The following is a 23,373-nucleotide window of genomic DNA, read 5'->3' as shown; positions in this document are numbered from 1 at the left end:
TGCCATGCTAGCAACAACACTGTCCCCTGCTTTTTCTTCGATGCTTCCTTCTCAGATGCATTCCAATTTCTTCTTTTTCATTCTAGCAAGGGGGGCGATCCTGACATGGGGGTGGTCGGCCTCAGGGAGCTACACCTCGATGACCCAAGAAGCCAAGCCACCCAGCTCATCTCTCTACTGCTAGGGTTTGGCCATTTTCTTCCCCACATAGAATAACTCCTTTTTTAAAACCATTAGCACAATATACTTGGCTATAGCATGTGATCCTCCCCACCTTCTCTTGATGCTTCACTTCCCTCCCCACACCATTGCTCGCCTTCAGCCAGAAGAGACAAAGAGAGAGGGGTGGTGGGGGTGGAAGAGAGAGAGAGAGAGAGAGAGAGAGAGAGAGAGAGAGAGAGAGAGAGAGAGAGAGAGAGAGAGAGAGAGAGAGAGAGAGAGAGAGAGAGAGAGAGAGAGAGAGAGAGAGAGAACGATAAGCATGGAAGCCAGGGATTGCATGCCTGCAATCTAGTCCCTTGAATCACTGCAGTCCGCCTCAACCTTCTCTTTGTCTCCCTATGGTGCCACATGCTCCACAATCGTCCACTCGCTCCGCAACACGCCCCTAGTCTGCTGTTGCAACCATTCCGCACCGACACGAACTACTTGCAGTAGCCAACCAATGTAGGTATGTTCATTTATAAAAATTAACATTTGCCAAATGAGCTAGATTTCGAATGACTTATCTTCAAACACTGTAGTCGGCCTCAACCTCCACTTCGTCTCCCTATGGCACCGCATGCTCCACAACCAGTTTGCCCGCTCCAACATGCCCCTGATCTGCTGCTGCAACCATTCCGCACGGACGCGTACTAGTTACAATAGCAAACCAGTGTGGGTATGTTCATTTATAAAAAATAACATTTGCCAAAATAAGCTTGATTTTGAGTGATTTATCTTTTGTTGTCATTTGCCTCACTCACACGGTCACACCTACAATTGTTGTGTTTTGCCCACTTGTTGCTTCCTTCCCATAGAATCATGCCCACACAATTTATCTCTCGTACTAAATATAAGACTCTCAAGTATGTGGGATCCTTGAGAGCCTACCATGTAGCTACGGGGACAATCTGCTTTGCAAATCAATGAGTCAGCAGTTTCTTCCATCAAAGTCTTTGAACACAGGCTACAAATGAGCACAAACTTTGAACACAGGCTACAAACGAGCACAAAATTTGTTCACACATCTTGGGATCCAGACTAGGGTGGGTTGTGAGAATGAGTCCAAACTTTGTTCAGCACAAGTCGGGATTTGAACCAGCACGTTCAATACATTCCAACATGGTATACCCCATAACGCTGATGACATCCGCCAATATTTACCCTAAGTAACAAAAAATATTACAGCAATAGATTGGAGTGACATTGGATTGTAGCCGTAGAGGTCGGCATGTAGAAGAAATAATTGTATTGTATCTCATTTTTTGTAGATGGAGTGTTAAATTTGTGGTAGTGAAAGTAATGTGCATGGCATGATTTTTTTTTTTCACCATTGTTTCTTTTGTATCAATTTGCTCGAATTTGTCTTCACTCAATTTTTTTTGCTCAGTAATTAGAAACCCCCCAGGATGCGACCCATCTACTTTTCTAGTAGGGTCATGAATGCTTTGGAGAGAGGCTACACAGAATCAGAACTCATGATGCCTTCTCTCATGTTTGTGGTGAGAAAGTTTAGATCCTACTTTATACTAAAACCTTTTGTAATTCTCACTGTAGGAAATTTGTTCCCTTGGGTGTCGTCTTAAATGAATCTTAGTACTAGGATCTCAAAGTTGATTATGGAGTTGCAAAGTTCCAATACTCTTTCAAGGTAGAAGATAGTGTGCGTGCACAATTGGTAGGAATTCTCAATTACAGGATACATGAGAAGGAGATTAAGGTGCCTAAAGTAAAGACCCTACCATTGCCACCACCAAAAATTATTTCTAATGCTTTGAACTTGTTCTTTGATGGAGCTTTTTGAGGAGCCACGGAAAAGTAGGAGGGCTAGTGTTTCTCAACCCAAGTGGAAAGGTGGTCATGACAAAGGAGGTCAATCTATCAGGTTCAACTAGAAACAATGAAGCAGAGTATGACATATGACATACTACCTCATGGTTTGAAGATGTGCATTAGTCAAGGTATACAACGTCTCATGGTAAAGGGGGATGCACTTCTCATTGTGAAGCAAATCTTAGGCATTTGGCCATACAAGAATGAAAGCCTAAGGACAAAGGTTCATGTCATCCATAGGTTGTTCAATCAATTTGAAAAAGTACAATTGTATCATATTCCTAGGAAACAAAATGAAGATGCTGATTTACTTGCACAATAAGGAGTTACATGTGCTGAGAAAGAAGTGTAGGTCATCATGGTGGCAGCATTTGTCAAAAGCAACCAAGATACCAGGGATTGAAGTCATTGGCTTCCATCCCATTACAAGAAATATATTCTCTAAGACCAAAAGATCATAGTGGAACAACCTATAAGGGAACTAAGAAAGCAGGGTGAGTCATATGAAGGACCTAAAAATGCAAAGAAATAGAGTTAGCCGAGCCAGGAGAAGATATGAGACCTGCCTACATTGCGAAGGACTTGACTAAAGAAGAAGAAGAGATTTTGCTAAGCTTACTCAAAGAATACCGAGACATCTTTGCTTGGTGTTATAAAGATCTCAAGGGTATTGATCCAAATATTTGTCAACATACCATACCTATGAGAGATGATGAAAAACCAAGTAGATAACGACCATATACTTATAATGAAACATTTGCCAAAAAGATCAAAAAAGAGATAGAGAAGCTCAAGGAAGCCGAATTCATTTATGAAATTGAACACACAAACTGGGTGTCTCCAATTGTGGTGGTACCCAGGAAAAATAGAAAATTAAGAGTATGTATCAATATCAAAGAAGTGAATGTAGTCACCATTAGAGATAACTGCCCTTTTCCAGTCACCGAGCATGTTTTAGAACAAGTTGTAGGAAAGAAGCTTATAGATTTGTAGCCACCTTTCTGGGGTACAGTCAACTTTTGGTTGATCCAAAAGATTAGCATAAAAATGCATTTTTGAATGGGGTATTTTTGCCTATATGGTTATGCCTTTTGGGATAACTAATGCTCTTACCACCTTCCAAAGATTGATGAAACATGCTTTCAAAGAATATCTTAGGAATGTCTTGGAAGTATATCTGGATGACTTATATGTACATTCATCAATCGTCGATGATCATTTTGAGAATCTCAAAAAGGTATTCGAAAAATGTACAGTTTATAGGATTTGCTTAAATCCTAAAAGTGCACATTTATAGGCAGACACGAAAACATTCTTGGACATACAATGTCTAAAAATGGCATAGCGATCGATATGGATAAAGTTCATGCTATTGCTGAATTGTCGAGACCGACAAGAGTCAAAGGGGTTCAAGCTTTCATGGGACATTTTGGATATTACAGATGATTCATTTATATTTATGCTATAATCACAAAACCCATGTATGGCCTGATTACATTCTTTGTATAGAGTAATGAGTGTGAAATAATCGTTCATGAAGCTTAAACAAGCTCTCACTTTAGCCCCAATAATGAAAGCAACAGATTGGAATAAGATATTCCATGTACATGTTGATGCTTCAAGGGACATTGTGGAAATTATAGACGATTCATTTATATGTATGCTATAATCGTAAAACCCATGTATGGCCTTATTACAGTCTTTGTATGGACTGATGAGTGTGAAGAATCCTTCATGAAGCTTAAACAAGCTCTCACTTCATCCCAATATTGAAATCACCAGATTGGAATAAGATATTCCATGTACATGTGTATATTAGCTCAACCAAGAGATGAAATTTTGATTTTCCCGTTTCTTATGCTAGTAGACAGTTGAATGTGGCAGAGAAAAACTGTATAGCCATTGAAAGAGAAGGATTAGGGATGATCTATTTCGTAAAAAAGTATAGACATTACATATTAGCCAAAAAAATTGTGTTCTTTGTGGACCACCAAGCTTTATTCTATTTGGTTAACAAGCCATGCAACACGTGGAGAATAGTGAGATGGTGTATCATTCTTTTGGAATTTGATTTCACTGTAGTTGTAAAAAAAGGCACCACACACCAAAGAGCAGATCATTTATCAAGGATTATTTCAAAAGAACCAGCAAAAGCGGTAGACGTTGATCTACCAGATGCATATCTGTTCTCCGTGGAAATGATACCCCGTTGGCAAGAAAATATGGTTTCATATATCACTTCCTATTACACCAGGATTGATTTGACAATCACCTATGTATCAATTAATAGCTGGAAGGATAGACAAAATAAATCAAGATGAAATATTTCTTTTGTGTATTAATCCTGAGGAGAAAACCCAATACCTAAATCAAGCACACATGACCATAGTAGGACTTCACTTTGCGGAAGACCAAACTATGCAACGAATCATGAGACTTGGAGTATTTTTTGTCAACGATGAGGAGTGATGTTCAGTCATTTGTGAAAGACTGCCTTCAATGCCAGAAACAAATACCCATACCTCATGTGACATTATTTCAAATCTCACTCGTTCCTAAGTGGAGTAACTATATAGCTACTTACTTATCAAGCAGAACATTTTTGGAGGATATGAGTAAACGCCGCCAAAGAGCTAATGAAACTAAAGCAAGAGACTATGATCTTATTGGAAACCAATTGTATCAAAGAGGAAAGGGTCAATATTTTTGTCTCTCTGCAAATGAAGATGAATATATACCCACTCTAGAACAAGCACATGCTAGATTAGTTGTAGGTCACTTTTCTAGTGAAACCACCGCTAGAGAAATTTTAATGGCAGGCATATGGTAGCCAACACTTTTTGCAGATGCCAAAGAATATGTTCAAAGATGTGATGCATGCCAATGAGAAAAAATGACAACAAGGGTAGATAGCATGCCTTTAAGACCAATGATGGGGGCTAGAGATTTTGCAAAATGGGGCATAGATTTTGTCAGACCAATGCAATCACTTGCTTATAGAACTCAACCTCAATATATCAATGTAGCTATGTACTATTTCACTAATTGACCAAGTGGGCAGAGGCTAAGGCAACGAGGAAGAATGATGCTAGAACCACAGCCGCACTCTTGTATGAGAATGTATTCACAAGATATGGACTTCCAATAGAAATTATCAGTGATAGGGGAACTCATTTCCTCAATAATTAGGTAATTAAGTATCTACTACTGAATGAATTTATGGTCATCCATAACAAATCCGCTCCATATCATCCACAAGCGAATGGATAAGCTTAGCACACGAATAAAATTCTTATAGCTGGATATTGACTAAAGTGATTAGTTCAGGACGAATTGATTGGGAAATGAATCTAAATGTTGCTCTATGGACATATAGAGTGTCATTCAAGACAGCTTTAAATGTTACACCCTTTAACCTTGTTTATGGTCTTGCTGCCACACTACCAATAGAATTTTTATTGCCAACACTAAGGGTAGCTAAAGATCTTGAGTGGACTGGACATGAATTTTTAGAGAGGCTTGAAGATTTAGAAAAGCTTGATGAACAAAGGCTAACAGTTGTAGCTCACATCTACACACAAAAACGAAAGCAAAAACGACTTTTTGATTCACATCTAGCCACAAAAATCTTTTAAAAAGGAGACCTAGTTCTACTTTATTCCCTTAATCAACACATTCCCAAATTCAAGAAAAAGGTAAATAGACCATTTATCATTAAAGACGTATCTCCAAGTGGAGCAGTTAAGTTATCCACTAAAGATAGTGAACCAATGGCTAAGTGGATTAGTGGATGCCGCTTAAAGAAGTACCACTTTCCACTAACCAATGATTTTCTAGAAAAAATGCATCTAGCAAATGAGATAAAGATTAAGCAACATTAGGTTATTGACAGAGCTCAAGAGGAAGCTCAACTTTGAGTACTCAAAAGGAAAGCTGCTTTCAAAAATCAACAAACACCTATTGCCATCAACACTTTAGAGCCAGATAAATGGGAATCTCAAAATGATTCAGTATCAAAATGGCTGGATGAAATTGACCTTTGCATCACAGAAAAACTGAACAATGATAGCACAAATGCATTACTAGATATTGGCATTCAAATGAATGCACTCAGTTTTTCCACTTACAAGAAAGCTACGCATCAGTATTTAGCACGGGAATATCTACTATCAAAGGATGCAACAAAAACCCAACACTGGCATTGGGAGTGGTTAACTTGAATGTGATAGTAAATGGATTTTTATATCCTCTTCAATTTATATGCATACTAGATGAACATATGAATGAAACAATGATTCTTGGAATCTCATGGATACGAACATACAAGGTAGTACCAGATTGGGACACCAATCAACTCAAGCTATCACTTAAAGGAGGACAACTCTTAGTTTTAATTGCACCGAGCAAAGAGGAATGGAAAAGAGGTCACCCAAAAAAGAAACCAAGGAATAATCAATCTACATCAACCTGTAGACAAGAAAATGCCACAAGCAGCATGCAAGGAGTCGGGAAGATTTGGGTACCAAAAGCACAAATCAAGGACAATTCGTCTCAAATTTGGGTGCCCAAAAACTAATCTACCATACTAAAGAAAGTTTCACATCTAACAACTCAAAAGAAAACATCTTTCAGAAGAGAAACTAGCACTAGCTGGGTTTGAAAACCAAAGGAGGATTTATCTTCTCCACAAATTGGAAAGCCAAAGAATCAATGGAAAGTTAAATCTCGAAAAACTCCACCACAACAGTTCATCAACCGAAAATCAAAATACCAATGGAGAGTTAAATCTCAACAACCGTCATCATTGTTACCTACAGCTTACAAAATTAGTGTGCCAAAGCATCCAAATGGTACAATCAGACAAAGAGCACATAAATTACAAAATCTGGTATTTAGAAAACATCAACAAGAAACTTCGACCCCACGGAAACCCTTGAGCTAACTACTCAAGACCAAACTCTTGCACCGCATACTGGTTTGAATTGCATTGACCTTCAAAGCATGATAGAGACAACCACAGATATGCATAGGCATGATTGTTCAATCCATGCACACAATTGTCCCGGAGTACTCCATCTAGGAGGGGTGGAAGGAAACTTCATTAATTAAGGGCAATGTTTGAAGAGGGAGGGAAAAGTTGGATGTTAGCGTGTGGTTTTTGCAAAATTATAGAATAATTCCCTTAAAATTCATTAGCATGGGGATTTCAATAGATAACATCTCCATGATGAGCATAAATATTGTATATACTATCAAAAATTACATTAAAAAATAGACCTTTTTGTTTATTTTCATCAATCTTTCTTGATATTGGAGCTTAAAAATAGAGAAATCCACAAAAAATTAATAAAATAGTGTTTTTCAATGGATTTTCTTAATTATTGATCTTTTTAGTGGATTTTATTATTTTTTTTTATTTTGTCAATAAACAGGTCAAAAATTAATAATAAATAGCAAATGAGCTCAGATAAAGGAGCTGAAAATACACTAATAATCAAGACGACAAACGAAAGTGAAAAGCCTAAATTAGGCAGCGAGGGTCTGTTTTGTAAAATTCTTGCAAAATGAGCTAGCGGAGTCCGATTGAGGAACTTTTTGAGTCTAACGTAGATGTCACGGTCTATTAGGACTAGCACAAAAATATGGGGAAAAGTAGTTTGGGAAGTCCGAGTATAGATATCTTAGATAGCCCGAAATCACCTCATTTTCACTAGTCACTCTTGGAGAAGAGAGCTCTCGGCCTACATTAAGCGCGAAATTCAAAGTCTACAATCACCTATTCTCAGCCCCGTTTCACACGCGACATGAGGGGTAAGTTCTACACTCATCAAAGAAAGTTTCTATGCAGTCTGGTAGCAGGTATAGGCCCCATAAAAAACCCTAGAATCCCAGTTGTGTATGGATTCCTAGAACACAAAAACGACCATAGCGGCATGTCACCTTTACCGAATTGGACAAGACTTGAATTGTAGCATGCCCCTAGGTAGTAGAACACTTCCATATCATTATATGACCATTTGGAAGGGTTGAGGGGTCCCCAAGTAAATAATTTAGGTTTTTGCCACATGCCTGAATTGAATTTTGACTCCACGGGCAGCTTATAGACGAGTTCTATACACAATGTACCTAGATGGTTTCAAGAAAATAGTCAAGGAAAGCTCTCTAACAGCAGGAAACAACTCAAAGACTACAAAGAATCAATTTTTACATATGGAGTCAAACTGACTCTGAATGAGCCCAAATTGGGTGAGCAACATTAGGACTATGTAGTGGACAAGTCCATGGCTTCAACATTGACCAAACATCTCTACACACCAAGTGGTAAAAAAACCCGGTGATTTCAGAGTCAACAAGAGCACAAAGTGATGCCGACATAAACAAATCTCACAAAACTCGTTTTATGACTTATTTTAGATGTAATGAAGATGTGTAGGTCCTTTTCAAGCATAAAATTCAATTGCTATAATAATCACGATTAGTTATTTTTGTGAAAGACTGGCTTGAAAATCATCATCATGGTTCACCTATCACTTGTACACATCTATCTCATGTCACATTTCAAATATGAGCCCAAAATGTCCAGTAAATCTTAGATTTTGTCAAAAAACACACTAAAAGCTCTTCAATCCAAAATTTTGGTTATTTGTCACATTTTTTATCCAAAACCTCCCATATTTCACACACAGATTCTATAGCATGTCTAGAATCAATTTGCAAGAAAAATAATTCAAATTGATAAAAATGTTAATTATCGCGATTATTTACATTTTTGCTAGAATGAACCCATAGTTCATCTTTGACCTTATGAGACCAAAGTACATGATGTGACAAGCCCACTAGTCAAGTTTGATCCCATTTGAATCTCAAAACCCCAAATCCCTTTATATCTACTGTTTCACAGTTTGAAGACTAAATCTGGCACCATCTCCACCCTATACACTCAAATGAGCTCACACTTCACTCAGAGTATCTAAATGACATGTTCTTCAAGCCTATGAAGTAAAAAATGCAAAAATGTGGAAAACTTTTCCTGTTGTAAATAATCACAATTATTTACTTTGCTTGTAATTTTTGCCTGGATTGAATGGTTTTGATCTTTATATGTTTTCATGCATCTATGCATGTTGCAAAATTGGTTTGAAGCAAAACGGACATCATTTGCCAGCAATTCAGACACAGGGCATGTCAAAGCGAAATTTTCTAACTTTGAAACTGTATTTTCTTAATAGGTGCAATGCAAGCTGCTGAGAAAGCAAAGAAGAGAAAGGCCCAAAAAGGAAAGTTGCAAGAGTTTCCACCATATCAGTTGGAGTCCAGTTCTGTGAAAACTGACAATCACCTACCTGTCAAAAGAACAGCTGGAGGAGCACAACACCATAATCTTCACTTGAAGATTCAAAATTGAATATGGAGATCACATAGAGTTGCAAATGCTACCTAAAGAGGTCTATGATGTAGCAGCTAAGCCAGCACTGAAAGAAGCCAACAGGAGGTTGAGAATTTGAGAATTTTATGATCAAGAACCATGTGGAGTAGACTTCCAAAGGGATTACGAACTACTGTCCCACAATTAAAGAGGATGGATCTGCCGAGATCATAGATCAGCAAGGACAAAAAGTCAAACTAGTCATCAACATAGACATAGTGGCTAAAGCACTAAAGCTGCCCACTGAAGGTATGGCAATGAGAGCTAAAGATAGGAAAACAGATGGAGCATTCACAAAGAGTACAAGTACAGCCACCTTCTCCAACCTTATACTAAAGCAAGTAGAGGATATATCAACAGCGCTTCCACTTCCTCGCCAAGAAACCACCAAGGTACATACCCCAGATTGTGTTGTTGCAACCACCTTTATGTAGGTATTGAAGTCATCAACTAGACAATCAATAGTCATGCTCAATCTTACGACACTAAAGAAAACAAAGAAGGAAGGAAAAGTAACATACTTGGGATCTCTAGAATTTTTGACCCGAATTGCATACCATTCCATTGGGATGGCCGATAACTTGCCGCCAGCCCTAGATCAAAACACATGGATAATCACAGCTCAACCCTCTCCATGAGCCACTAGATCAAAGAAGAAAGGGATTCATAATCAGATGAAGTGTCAGCAGAAAGTTCACCTGAATTCCATAGCAGTGAAGAAAGTTCGGACAATGGAGAAAAAAGAGCAAGGAGAGAAGAGATGAAAAGAAAGGCAGTAGTCACCCATCAGGAAGAACCTCAACGGAAAAAGGAAAGGTTTGAAAGAGAAAAACAAGCTTATGAACGAAGTCGACAAGCTGCAGGACAGAATCTAGAAGGGTCCTAGAACCAAAAACCCTGAGAAGAAGATCAAGAAGATCCTAACGACCTGCTAGAAAGGATGTATGTGTAAGCTGAAGCCCTGAAGATACAAGAGGCTTTAGAAGCTCAAAGAAAAACCAGAGAAGAGTCGATTTCTCATCAACAACCACAGCAAGCAAAAGTTGTAAAACCAATTGAACCACATCAAGAACAGGGGGATATGTCTCCAAGACCATTGTAGGGAGGCATTGTAGCACGACCTAATCACAACCCACTCAAAATTATCAAATCCGTGGATCGGCAACCCGGCTAGGGCATGTAAGCACGAGCATCGGTTGAATGAAATAGAGGATTCAAGAGATCACCTCTCCAATGCAAGTAGAGATTTGCCATAGCAAGCCTGACTAAACCTACTCTAATCACTAATCAAACAACTCCTACACACATCAAGCCCACCGAAGTCCGACTTGCCATAGACTAGAAACCCCAAGCACACTAATGATAAGCACACACTAATTACCACATGTCAATTACGACACTTTATTAATAGCTACACACACAAAGTCAATGGTGCTAGAGCTTCATAAAACCTATCTACACACAAGCAAATAATAGCTACACACACAAAGTGAATGGTGCTAGAGCTTCATAAAACCTATCTACACACAAGCAAATAATAGGGCACACACACTAATTACAAGATTAAGACCCAACTTATTCAACCTAATTAGTGATGCTAAATAGCACAAATCGAAATGATTATGGAAGAATAGGAGTGGTTACTAGCAAGAAGTACATACATCTCTCAAATCTAGAATAATGAAAGTGTAATACTACTTCATGACAAGATGAATGTAGAGAAAAAGAGACTAATGAGAAAATAAGGATTAGATTAATCAAGAAGAGCTTACTCTAATTACAATGGTTAGCACTAGCCTCTCAAACATAGACATTAAGCTCAAGGCTAGGCCAAAGAGTTAACAGTCAAGAGAGAGGGAGCTCTCAAAAGTGGATCCTCAAGAGTGGATACTCAAGAATGAGGCCTCCTTGCATAAAGGCTTCCTTTTAAAGGCTTTCACCACAATCCCTTCTACTATGGGTTTAATCTTGAGCGCTCAAACTATCATCTACAACTTTGGAACTCCAGGTGAGCCCAAGACTTATACAAAGTGAGTGAAAAATATTGTGACATCCATAGTATATCTCCCACTTGATGCATATTCTGTGTAGACTGTGTTAGCTTCTTTTAACAACCACCCTCACACAATACCAAAAAGGAAGATCAACCTTTTCCTAGTCCAAGCCTTTCATCAACTATTCAATCAGATGAAGGCAGGGAAATAAAAGTGGATGAGAAAAAAGAGAAGGCCAATCAAGAACAGCCCAAGGAAACAACCAAAGATAAGGTTGGACCTTCTAAAGAGCCTCAAGAACAATCTTAAGAGTGGGAAACAATGGATGAAGTTATCACCCAAGTTAATGAGTATGCAAAGCAGATGCAGCTAATGACAAAGAAATACAAACAAAAGCTCTTAGCCGTAGTGCTGGAGCTCAAGAACTTGAACAGTGATTGATGCTCTCCAAGGTGAGCTTGAAGACAAGATGAATATCATTGAAAATATTCAAGGCCAAATCAGAGAGCTCAAGAACGAAGTAGAACGACACCAAAGTGTCAAGGAAAAACATCAAAAGAAAATGGAAGAATTAGGGAAACTCCCCACACAAAGTTATCGGGATGCCTGTAAAAGCAAGGATCAACATCTGACTAAAGCAACAAATGAACTTATGAGCTCTACTTAGTCAATACAAAAGCTAGCGCTCCAAGTATAGTTAAATTTAGCAAATGCCTCTTTGCACTACTTAGAGTAGAGAATCAATGACCAAGCGGCATTTCTAAAGCATTAGGAAGAGAATGGGGTCTAAGAGGGCCTCTTTATTTTGTAGTTTAAAGGAGTCAAACCCTTAGTATTAAGAAAGTAATCAAAGGACAACTTTTGAATTCAAACAAGTAAAATGGCTAGTTTATTTGAATTCAAATTATCTGTAATAGGACTAATCTTTGAAATTCTTAAAGTCAAAAAGAATGTAGTAGGGCATATCTTCCATTTAGCACGATTTGAAAGATTGTTGAATAGTCTATTAAATAGAGCTTATATGAATGAGTTTGAGATATTAAGAGAGAATATATAAGAGATCACGTTCTTATCTTATTCTCGCAGGTATACTTGGTGCAAAAATCGAGTTGATTGGATGCCTAAAAAGCGGCTATTTTGAGAAGCCGCATGCTTTTTGAGGAAAAGAAGGATTAAAGAACGACGGATGGTGCGTTTGGGTATCATTCACAGATCTCCTCTTCTACGAGTGCAAGTGCGAGTGCGAGTGCGAGTGTGAGTGCGAGTGCGAGTGAGACGCTGCATGCAAGCGAACTCAAGCGTAGGGGTGGTTGGGAGGTTCGAGCTCCGTACAACGGAGTGCGCCCATATTCAATTACTCCTTTGTTGTATCAAAAATCTGCAAAGATTCATCAATACAAAGATCTCTTTCTCTACCTTTTGTTGTCTATCTCTATTATTCTGTTCCTGTGACATTATCCCCCCAAAATGGAATTTAAAATCTAGCAGGTAAAACCATATCATGTAGCATATCTAAGGAAAGAGCTGAACGCGTAAATTGTAGATCTACGATCTCCGCTCAAGTCAGAGATCATGTGTGGGAGTTATGGAAGGTCGAAAAACATAAAATTACCCATCTCCTTTTTGGGGGGAAAAGTGCATGCTTTGACCACTCTTACACACCCACCATTCTTACACACATGGCGTATACCTATTTGTCAAAATGTTAATCACCTCCATAAGCTCATGGAAAATAAAGGAGCCCTCCTAGACCCCATCCTCTTCCTAATGGTAAATAAGGGAAAACCCAGCAGTAGCTTTACTCAAGGGGATTGATGAAGTTTACAAGACTTTAGAAAAGAGAAACAAAGACTTGGAACTTGAGCTGAAGTTGGAAGAAGAAAAAAGAAGGGAGCTCACCCTAATGTGTATGTAAAGGAAGAGCAGTTGCTTAAAGAGATAGAGGAATAAAAGAAATCCAATCATTTGCTGCTGAGAGAAGAGAAGGTGGAAACTTAGGAGGAGGCAAGTACATCTGAACAACCAAATCTAGAGATAGCATCAATCTTCTTTGCTGAAATGAAAACACAATCAACTAAAGGGAAAACAGGAATTTTTGAGTTCCAAGTACCAATCACAAAAGAGGAACAAGTCCCAATGGTCTAGCTCTCTAAAGCTAAAGAAGATGAACTTAAACAGCAGATTGTTCAATAAGTGGATGTTCAATGGAAAGCAGATATGGATTTGTAGTTGAAGGTTCTTCACTCGTTCAATGTAACTCAACTCACTCCCAATCAAATCAATTCTCAGTGGCATCAATTGTTGTTGTATTATCTTTTGATAAAGGTGGAGCTTTTGCAAGTAAAAGAAAGACTCTACAAGGATATGCAAGAAGAGGGGTCAGATGCTCTCCACCCCACATGGAGGAAAAATTAGATCAGTAAAAACTCAAGGTACCTCATCTTGTTTACAAGGGAACCGGATTTAATACAGAAGGACCCAACATTCTAACCTATATCAAGGGTAAGGAAATGGCAAGCACATCAAGTACTAAATAAGAAAACAACGACTTGGTTTAACTACCTGAAACTGCCAGTTCCAAAGCAAGGGCTAACAATTGAATAATACATGGTGAAAACCCTAACGGGCACCATGAACTTCTTCAAGAGCCTCCCTAACCTCTCCTGTGCAATGCTTTTAAAATTTGCAGAATGCTGCTCACATGTATCCAAGTTTTTCATGAGCCTGAACAAGTAGGAGCCCCATGGATGTCCTTTTCAGAAGGTAACCAAGGCTTATGCTATGATTTGAGTAGGCAACCTTCAAAAGAAGTCCTCTACAGTTTCTATGTCAGATGCATGTTCTTGCCATCGAGAAATATGTTTGCATTTGAAGAAGCTTTTTACACCGGGTTCTTCACATGGCGTACAAAGATTTTTGGACCAGTGATAAAAAAATTAACAACAAGGTTCATCAGATATTCATTCATAGAACTAAAGAATAAAGCTACTATTCAGTTTTTGCAAGTCCGTGAGAAAGAATGGGGCAATTGATATCAAAAAGGACTTCAAGCACTTAAAGACCGCCTCCCCAGCCATCCACCCAAAGACTACTTCAATCCATGAAAATGTGTCGAGGGACGACACAGTCGAGGAGGGGGGGGAATGTTTGCAACAAGCTAACCCATGTAACATTTTTTGAGAACTTTATTGTAAAAACACTTATTCTTTTGATAATTTGAAATATTGTAACTCCTATTTGATGAGTGGATATTGTAATCTATGAGCCGAAGCTATAAGCTTCCAGATTGTATCAGTTTATCCTAAGTTCGAGCTCCTAGATGATTAGTTTTTTACCAAAGAAACCTTGGATAAGGTATAAAAGCCAATTTTGTAAAGTTATTATTAAGTTTTTGGATAAGAATACACAGCGTGAGCTTACGACGCTCACTTCTCTCCTTCTCCTTCTTCTATCTCCCTTGTCGATTGTCACATTGTAGTGTTGTATGTTGCATTGCAACCACAGGTTAGAGCTCTATGCATTGACGTAAACATGTCATGATAAATTTTATCTTTCAACATTGCCGACCCGCAAACTAATTTCATCATAAGAAGGAATTTAATCTAGGAAATCACAAAATAAATATAGGTGGGGTATTGCGATATCATTGCTAATCATATAGATGCATTTGGGGTCAGAAACGACTAGGTCAAAATCTCACTACTATTAATAATTGCATTTTTTTCACTTTATAGAAAGTGAGATTTGAAACCATAAGCATGCGTGCTTAGGTCTTATATACTTGTCTTGGAAGTTTCATAACATTCGGATATCATTTGATGCTATAACAATCATGGTTTGATTATCAATTAGCGACTAGCTTTTGATGCCTTAGGTCATTTTAGTGTAGCTTTTGTCAGATGCGAGTTGTTTGTTGTTTTTCAATAGATTGACGCCCTCTTGTAGACTCCATGAACTAGTTGAGTCAGCTTCATCCCATGGATTGGCAATTATGTTCGTGGTTCTCTCTATGTCTGCAACAATAAGATAAGAGTGAGTTTAGGAAACCCATCCACAACATTTGAGGACCGGATTTATGTGGAGCCAGTCCCCCTTCCAATAGGCTTTTGTATTATAGATTCTTACATCAAGAGAGACTTGGTACAATATAATTTGTGTGCTCTGTAAGGTCTCCACCTTTCTAGCTGTCAGGAATTAACTTAAGCTTTAGGAGAAAGCATTGATCACGCAATCATGTAAAAACACTATCTCAAAAGCAATAAGAATTAGTATTTTTGGAATCTTAAGCACAGCAAACCTCGGGCTAGAAATTTTCAGATTTAAATTTGGACAAAAACTGACCCCGCTAGTCCTTCCGGAAGATTCAATGTAAATTAAATTATTAAGAAAATTTGAAGGGTTGCAGTAATCATTTAAGCATAGACTTTACTAAAGGCCTCCCAGATATTTACAGGATATTTATGAATTAACACTAGGTTGGTAACCTAACAGGACATAAAAGTGTCCTTTCAGGGTTTTGAAAAAAACCTCCAAAACCATAGTAGATCCACTCATTTTGTAAAATCCTTTGATGAGGTTATAGTTCAAGGCCTACTACACATGGAAAAAATAATAAACTTGTAAAATTTCTCATCTTTTGGTCACACCAAGCCTCCAAAGTTGATGGACCAGTACATTTTCATCAAAACAATCATTTCTTACGTTTTGTTGCCTAAAAATAAGATTAGAGATTTTTGTAGGACTTGAGATAAATTCCCTAGTTCACTTCAATGGGTTGGTGATCAGAACATATGATTGCTTCTCACTCACTATTTTTTGTTTTGCCAAAATAAATAGGTACAAAAAAGTTGAATTTTTACCATTCTGCAAACCTATCATCAAAGTTTCTATAGCCACGCTCAATACAAATAATATATGCATGTTTTCTTAGTTCCCTATTGTCCTTTTGGTTCATAAGGAGCCATGGAGTATGTCAAAAGAATAATACATCTCTTACCAAGGGGAATCTTGGGGACAAAGATGAAGTGCTAAATACAGCAAACATGAAAAACCTGGGCTCAACATTATGAGTTGTAGAATCCCATAGAGACTATTCAATATCTAGCCAAATTTGATCCTTATGACTAGATATGGTTACTACCTACAAAATGCATGTAGTTGTCACAAGAAACTAACAATATTGAAAAAGCTATCCTTGATATACTAGAATGTTTCGTTTTCTTCTATAATTGAAAAAATTAACCATCGTTGTCCACTATGAAAAATAGGGTATTAGGTGCCCCAAAACTCAAGGAATATTAGCTTTATGTTACAATATGCGACATAGAAAATCAAAACTGCATTTGAATATCATGAATGGTATAGTTGCAAAAAGCTGAAAAAAGCCAAAAATAGGACCCGTTTTTTCACACAGTTTAGGTTGTGAAATGTTGTGCAAGGACAAGGTTAAAGGTGGAATTGATATTCCAAAAAAATGTCGAGTTTTTTGCAGCTCATGAGAAAAATTTCTAGATAGATAGAACCTCAAAATCCATTTTGAAAGTCTTGACATAATACAAGGAAAATGGTCACTTAACAAGACATAAAAGCGTCCCATTACCAGCCTAGTGTTAAGCTTAAATAGGTCAAAATATAGCAGAGTTGATATTTTAAAGCTGGCAGGTAATGGGAGGGTCATCATTGACCTGCCAGGGACTCATTTAGCAACAAGGGGTGCCACAAGAGCTATAGGGCTGCTTGAGCTGCAAGCAATTGCTTTTTTCGGCCAATGAGAGATTGTGAGTGCCAAAAACCTATAAATAGGACCCCTTCCTTTACAATTTTGGACAGACTCGGAGCCTTGGTACATTATCTCTCATCTAGAGGGACCTCTACGTAGAAATCACTAGAGAGCAAAGCTCTAGTTGGTTAAGCAATAGTAATTAGCACTAACCGTTTTTTTATAGTAAAACTAGGTTAACCTATTTATAATTTTCTTAATTAATTGAAGAATAAACCTATGTTTACTCTAAAATTCTCTCCTAATTTAAAATTCTCTATTGATTATTGTGATTAAGCTTAAGGATACTAAGCTAATTAATTAGTATATCATATTAGGACTGAAATTACTCATTTTAACCATAAATTAATGATAATGATACTAATTAAGTTAGATTAAGATGAGATAACTATCAGAGCTGTGTTAAACTATCATTATGCTAGGAAAATTATCTTGTAATTTTTTGAGTAATTTTGATAATTATTTAAGCAGAATTACATTTTTTTAAAGAGAAAAGTAAAGGAGGAAATGATCAAATTAATCCAAAATAATTTGAGATAATTATTAAAGGTAAATCACATCTTATGAAAGCCATGATAATTTATCTTAACCTCATATAATTAGTTTAAGTAACTATCTCATCATAATTAGATTGTTTTTGGGGAAAAATAAAAAGGGGAACATAGTAAACTAATTCAAAATGCTTTGAGATAATTATTAGAGACAAAATACATCTTCTAAAACCCGTGATAATTATATTAACCTCACATAATTAGTTTAACTAATTATATCAGCAGAATTATACTAATTTTAGGGAAAAATAGCAAACTAATTCAAAATGCCTTGAGATAATTATCAAAGGTAAATCACATGTTATGGAACCCATGATAATTATGTTAATTTTAGATAATTAGTTTACCTAATTTTCTCAGAAGAATTACACTATTTTTAGGGGCAAATAAAAGAGGAAAAATAGTAAAGTAATGCAAAATGCTTTGAGATAATTATCAGAGCAAAAAAATCCTTTGAAACACGTGATAATTATCTTAATCTCAGATAATCAATAAAACTAATTATCCCAACAGAATTACAGTTTTTTTAGAAGAAAATACAAAGAGGAAAATAGTATACTAATTCAAAGTTCTTTGAGATAATTATCAAAGATAAATCACATGCTATGAAACCCGTGATAATTATCTTAACCACACATAATTAGTTTAGCTACTTATCTTAGTAGAAAACACTATTTTTGAGGATAAATTAAAGGGGGAAATTAGTTAATCATGTGATATGACTACATGCTATTTACCAGAGTTAGATTACAGGATAAAGAGGCCGTGATAATTATGTTAAGGCTAGAGAAGTAGTATAGATATTTATCTAAGTCAATATTATACTAATTCTAGCTGAAAACTAAAGAGGGAAATTAGTAAATCATGCTATATGATTACATGCTATTTATCAGAGCTAGACTACATGATGAAAAGGCTGTGATAATTATGTCAATGGTTGAGAAAATTAGGATAGATTAGAAAACCCTTAGGGAAGCTGTGGAAAAGTTATCATGCCTATATAGGAAAATAAGAAATTATTGGGTCAAGAATTTACCAATTAAAACTATAAATGTAACCTAGATTTGGGTAAAATTGGATACAAGGTGAAGTCTAGCTTTCGGATAATTTACCTAATGATTAGACGTCCTTTTTATAAGGATAAGAAGTTATGGCACCTAAAAGGACCCGAGAAAATCCTACATCTGATGATGAGGGCGTAGCTCCAAAACGAACTAGAGCGTCGCACGACGACGAAGCCAAGCCTAGTAGTCGGCCTATGGAGGAGAGTCTTCAGACGCCAACGATGCAACAGATGGCCAATCAATCCTAGGTGGGTTTCCCATTCTTTAATTACGTTTTAAAATATTTTAAGTTCTTCTACAAGTTAACATTGCATACGTAAGGAGTGAGTAAGAATCAGAAAAGGAATAGTTGGGCCAAAAACGGAAGGTACTAACTTCCAAGAAACCAAAGTGCATTTGTTTATAAAGCAGGAAAGAGTTGTTTGGGTTAAAACTGATTGAATTAGGAAAGATATGATTGATCATCCTTAAGACAGCTTGTCTCAAAACACCTCCGACTCCTTGGTATAAATTGATGATAATGATGGCTTTCCAGCCAGGGATAAGTCGGTTACCCCCATGAATGTTGAGTTTCTACTCCGTATAATATCTTGATGTTTCTACATAAGTTAGGATATCGTTTCTAATCCTAGGGGAGCTGCCCAGTTGTATGGGCAACTGGTTTGGTGTATGGGCACCCGGAACCTTGGGTGGGGGATTTTATCCACTCCGGATTGTGAATAAGGAATGGGTGCCGTTTTTTCACCCTTAGGCGGTCTTGAGACAAGAAGAGTACTGCTCATGGTTATTATGGGCAATGTTTTGATTGACAATACCCTGTCTTAAGTTTAAAGATGTCTGTTTTCTAAAAGAATGCTTTCAATGTTGTCTTTAATAATTGATTGAAGGAATTATTGTGACAGAAATTTAAAAGAAACTATTATTTTAAGTGTTAAAATGATGTGATAGTAATTAGAAAACAAAAGAATCAGGTGTGAGTGCGGGGTGGTAAGTGGGGATTGACTAAGGTTGTCAATCAAGGACGGGTGGACCTGATTAGTCAGGTAACTATCTATTCCTGCACACTGAAAGCATCTAGAAACTTCTCCACTTGGAAGAGGAGTCCACCAACGGCTGTGCCCTCACATATGTTAGGGGAAAAAAAGCGTTGGTTGAGGCTACCTTAGCCCAATTTGTGAAAATTATAGGGCCGAAATAGTTTTTTTGGACTTTTAATACGTTGTCCCATTTCCACTACGAGATAGGACTAGGTCTTCTTCTAAGGCTATAGACCCAAGCCATTGTCAATGGTAAAGGTCTATTCCTTGGATTTTTCTTGTTTAGTGACTCTTATTTTTATTTTCTTGTCAAGGATCCCATCCTATTCTTGGTATTGGCGGGTTGGGGATCTCACAAGTGGTATCAGAGCCTAGGTTTCAGAGCCTGGATTAATTTGGAAAACTTTCGTACTCTCTGAAATTTTTTTAAAAAATAGAAAAAAATAGAAAAATTGTTTAGCTTATCCAAGGCTTATGCGTCGATTATTCAAGAAGATCCTATGATTGAATATTGCAAGTTCCAAGTCTTTGAGCTTATTTATGAGATGCTTGTCGTTCTCCAAACTATTTTTTTCGACGGAGCATGATGGAGCTACTGATGAAGGCTCACACTCCTCATTCAACTTGAATAGATAAAGGCTGGGAGATCGAATGGAGCAATGAAGGTGGGACGTATTACATCAATGCTTGGAAGCTGGAATGTCTTAGCACGCATTTAAAGAAACTACGCTGGGCTGAGAAACTGAGAGTGGTTCAGTTGTACTACTTCTTGGGTACAAACTCGAGATTCACTGTTCCCTCTTACCCAGGAGGCATGGGGAAACCCCTGAACAAATGGGTATGGGATAAAGTGGTGGAGATAATTCCATATCGAAGAATCAGAACTTTTTCTCAGAATACCCCTAAGAATTTGGATCTTGTAATTTACTTTCCGATCTCCAATGAGTATAAGAACTATTATACCAATCAGCTAGAAGATTGTAGAGATCGGACTACAAACACAGCGTTTGTATCACCATATTCCAAGTCAGCCAGTTATGCGGATTCTTTAAAGGCCGCCAAAATTTACAGCAAGTTAGGATGAGATACCCTAAGCCTTTTTTGTAAGGCTATCCTTGTAAATATTCACCATATGAATGAGGAAGATAAAAGAGCCACTCACTTGGCCGCAGTTAGCAATCCTAGGGTTTTATAAACCACTATAAGTCGATAGTGTAAAACTTTGAGTTACTTATATAATGGTATGCACGATTTTTTTTTCCCCAAAATTATTTAAGGGATCTAAAGTTAAGTTAGTATTCAATCAAGAAATCAAAGGTTGATCTAACCAATGAGACAGAGGTTCTCGATAGTATGAAAAGAATTTGAATCTTGAGATTGAGATAGTTATTAAGAAACCAACTCACATTCTTTATTCACACGATAGCCTTCCTTGAAAAATGACATAGATATGAAAGTATTAATGTACGAGACTAATAGGAAGCCAAAAAGAACTCTTGGTATGATACTTCTTTAAACCCTTTATATATTGTTGGTCAACCAGGTCAGAGCACAGAGGGAGTACCTCTGGTGCAATAATGAAAGCTTGTGCCGAATGCAAATTGCTCAAGATGGCAAGAACACGCCGAGCGCATTCAGATTGGCAAAAGCTCAAATACATGATACTTGTTGAACTTTGTTTGCTTTGAATGGTCAGTTAGGCCGAGCGCGTTCATATTGACAAAGTGGATAAATGGATCTTTTATAGAATGGATTTAATCTAGTTTTTGAGGTGATACAAATGGTTTGTAAAGGTTTTTAAGATGGGCTCAACACTGCGAGTTTCCTAGGATAAAATTGAGTAGCAAGCAATTAGTAAGGAGGTGTAGAAACTCTCACCAGAGTGTATCCTTGAATAACTAGAAAGAACTCTTAGAGTAATCAGTAACATTTGGTAAAGTGGAAAGATCATCCCACCAAAGATGCCACTTGGGAGGATGAATTCCTCTTCTCAAAGACTTTCCCAGTTTTGATTGAGATGAGGACATCTCAAATTCTTAAGTTGAGGTGATTGTAAGGTCTCCACCTTTCTAGCTGTCAGGAATTAATTACTTAACCTTTAGGAGAAAGCATTGATCAGGTAAAAACACTATCTCAAAAGCAATAAAAATTGGTATTTTTGGAATCTTAAGTACAGCAAACCCCTGGCTAAAACTTTTCAAATTTAAATTCGGAAAAAAATTGACCCCGCTAGTCCTTCCGGAAGATTCAAGGTAAATTAAATTATTAAGAAAAATTGAAGGGTTGCAGTAATCATTTAAGCATAGACTTTACTAAAGTCCTCCCAGATATTTACAAGATATTTATCAATTAAGCAAAAATAGGTCAATATATAGCAGAATTGATATTTTAAAGATGACAGGTAATGAGAGGGTCATCTCTGACCTGCCAGGGACTCATTTAGCAGCAGGGGATTCCATCTAGAGCTGTAGGGCTGCTTGAGCTACAAGCAACTGCTTTTTTCAGCCTATGAGAGATTGTGAGTGCTAGAAATCTATAAATAGGACCCCTTGCTTCACAATTTCGGACAGACTCGGAGCCTTGGTAAATTCTCTCTCATCTAGAGGGACCTCTACGCAGAAATCACTAAAGAGAAAAGCTCTAGTTGGTTAATCAACGATAATTAGCACTAATCTTTTTTTTATTACTAAAACTAGGTTAACTTATTTACAATTTTCTTAATTAATTAAAGAGAAAACCTATGTATACTCTAATATTCTCTCCTAATTCAGAATTCTCTACTGATTATTGTGATTAAGCTTAAGGATACTAAGCTAATTAATTATTATATCATATTAGGATTGAAATTACTCATTTTAACCATAAATTAATGATAATTATACTAATTAAATTTAGATTAAGATGAGATAATTATCAAAGCTGTGTTAGACTATCATTATGATAGGAAAGTTATCTTGTAATTTTTTGAGTAATTTTTATAATAATCTAAGCAGAATTACACTGTTTTTAAGAGAAAAGTAAAGGAGAAAATGATCAAATTAATCCAAAATTATTTGAGATAATTATTAGAGGTAAACTGCATCTTATGGAACTCGTGATAATTATCTTACCCTCAGATAATTAGTTTAAGTAACTATCTCATCAGAATTACACTGTTTTTAGGGAAAAATAGTAAACTAATTCAAAATGCTTTGAGATAATTTTCAAAGACAAAATACATCTTTTAAAACACGTGATAATTATATTAACCTCACATAATTAGTTTAACTAATTATCATAGCAGAACTACACTAATTTTAGGGACAAATAAAAAGGAGAAAATAACAAACTGATTCAAAATGCTTTGAGATAATTATCACAAGTAAATCACATGTTATAGAACCCATGATAATTATCTTAACTTCAGATAATTAGTTTACTTAATTATCTCAGAAGAATTACACTATTTTTAGGGGTAAATATAAGAGGAAAAATAGTAAAGTAATACA

Source organism: Adiantum capillus-veneris, chromosome 11 (genome assembly GCF_014529385.1).
Source record: "Adiantum capillus-veneris isolate H3 chromosome 11, ASM1452938v2, whole genome shotgun sequence".
Classification (NCBI taxonomy): domain Eukaryota; kingdom Viridiplantae; phylum Streptophyta; class Polypodiopsida; order Polypodiales; family Pteridaceae; genus Adiantum; species Adiantum capillus-veneris.
This window is presented reverse-complemented; position numbering follows the sequence as displayed.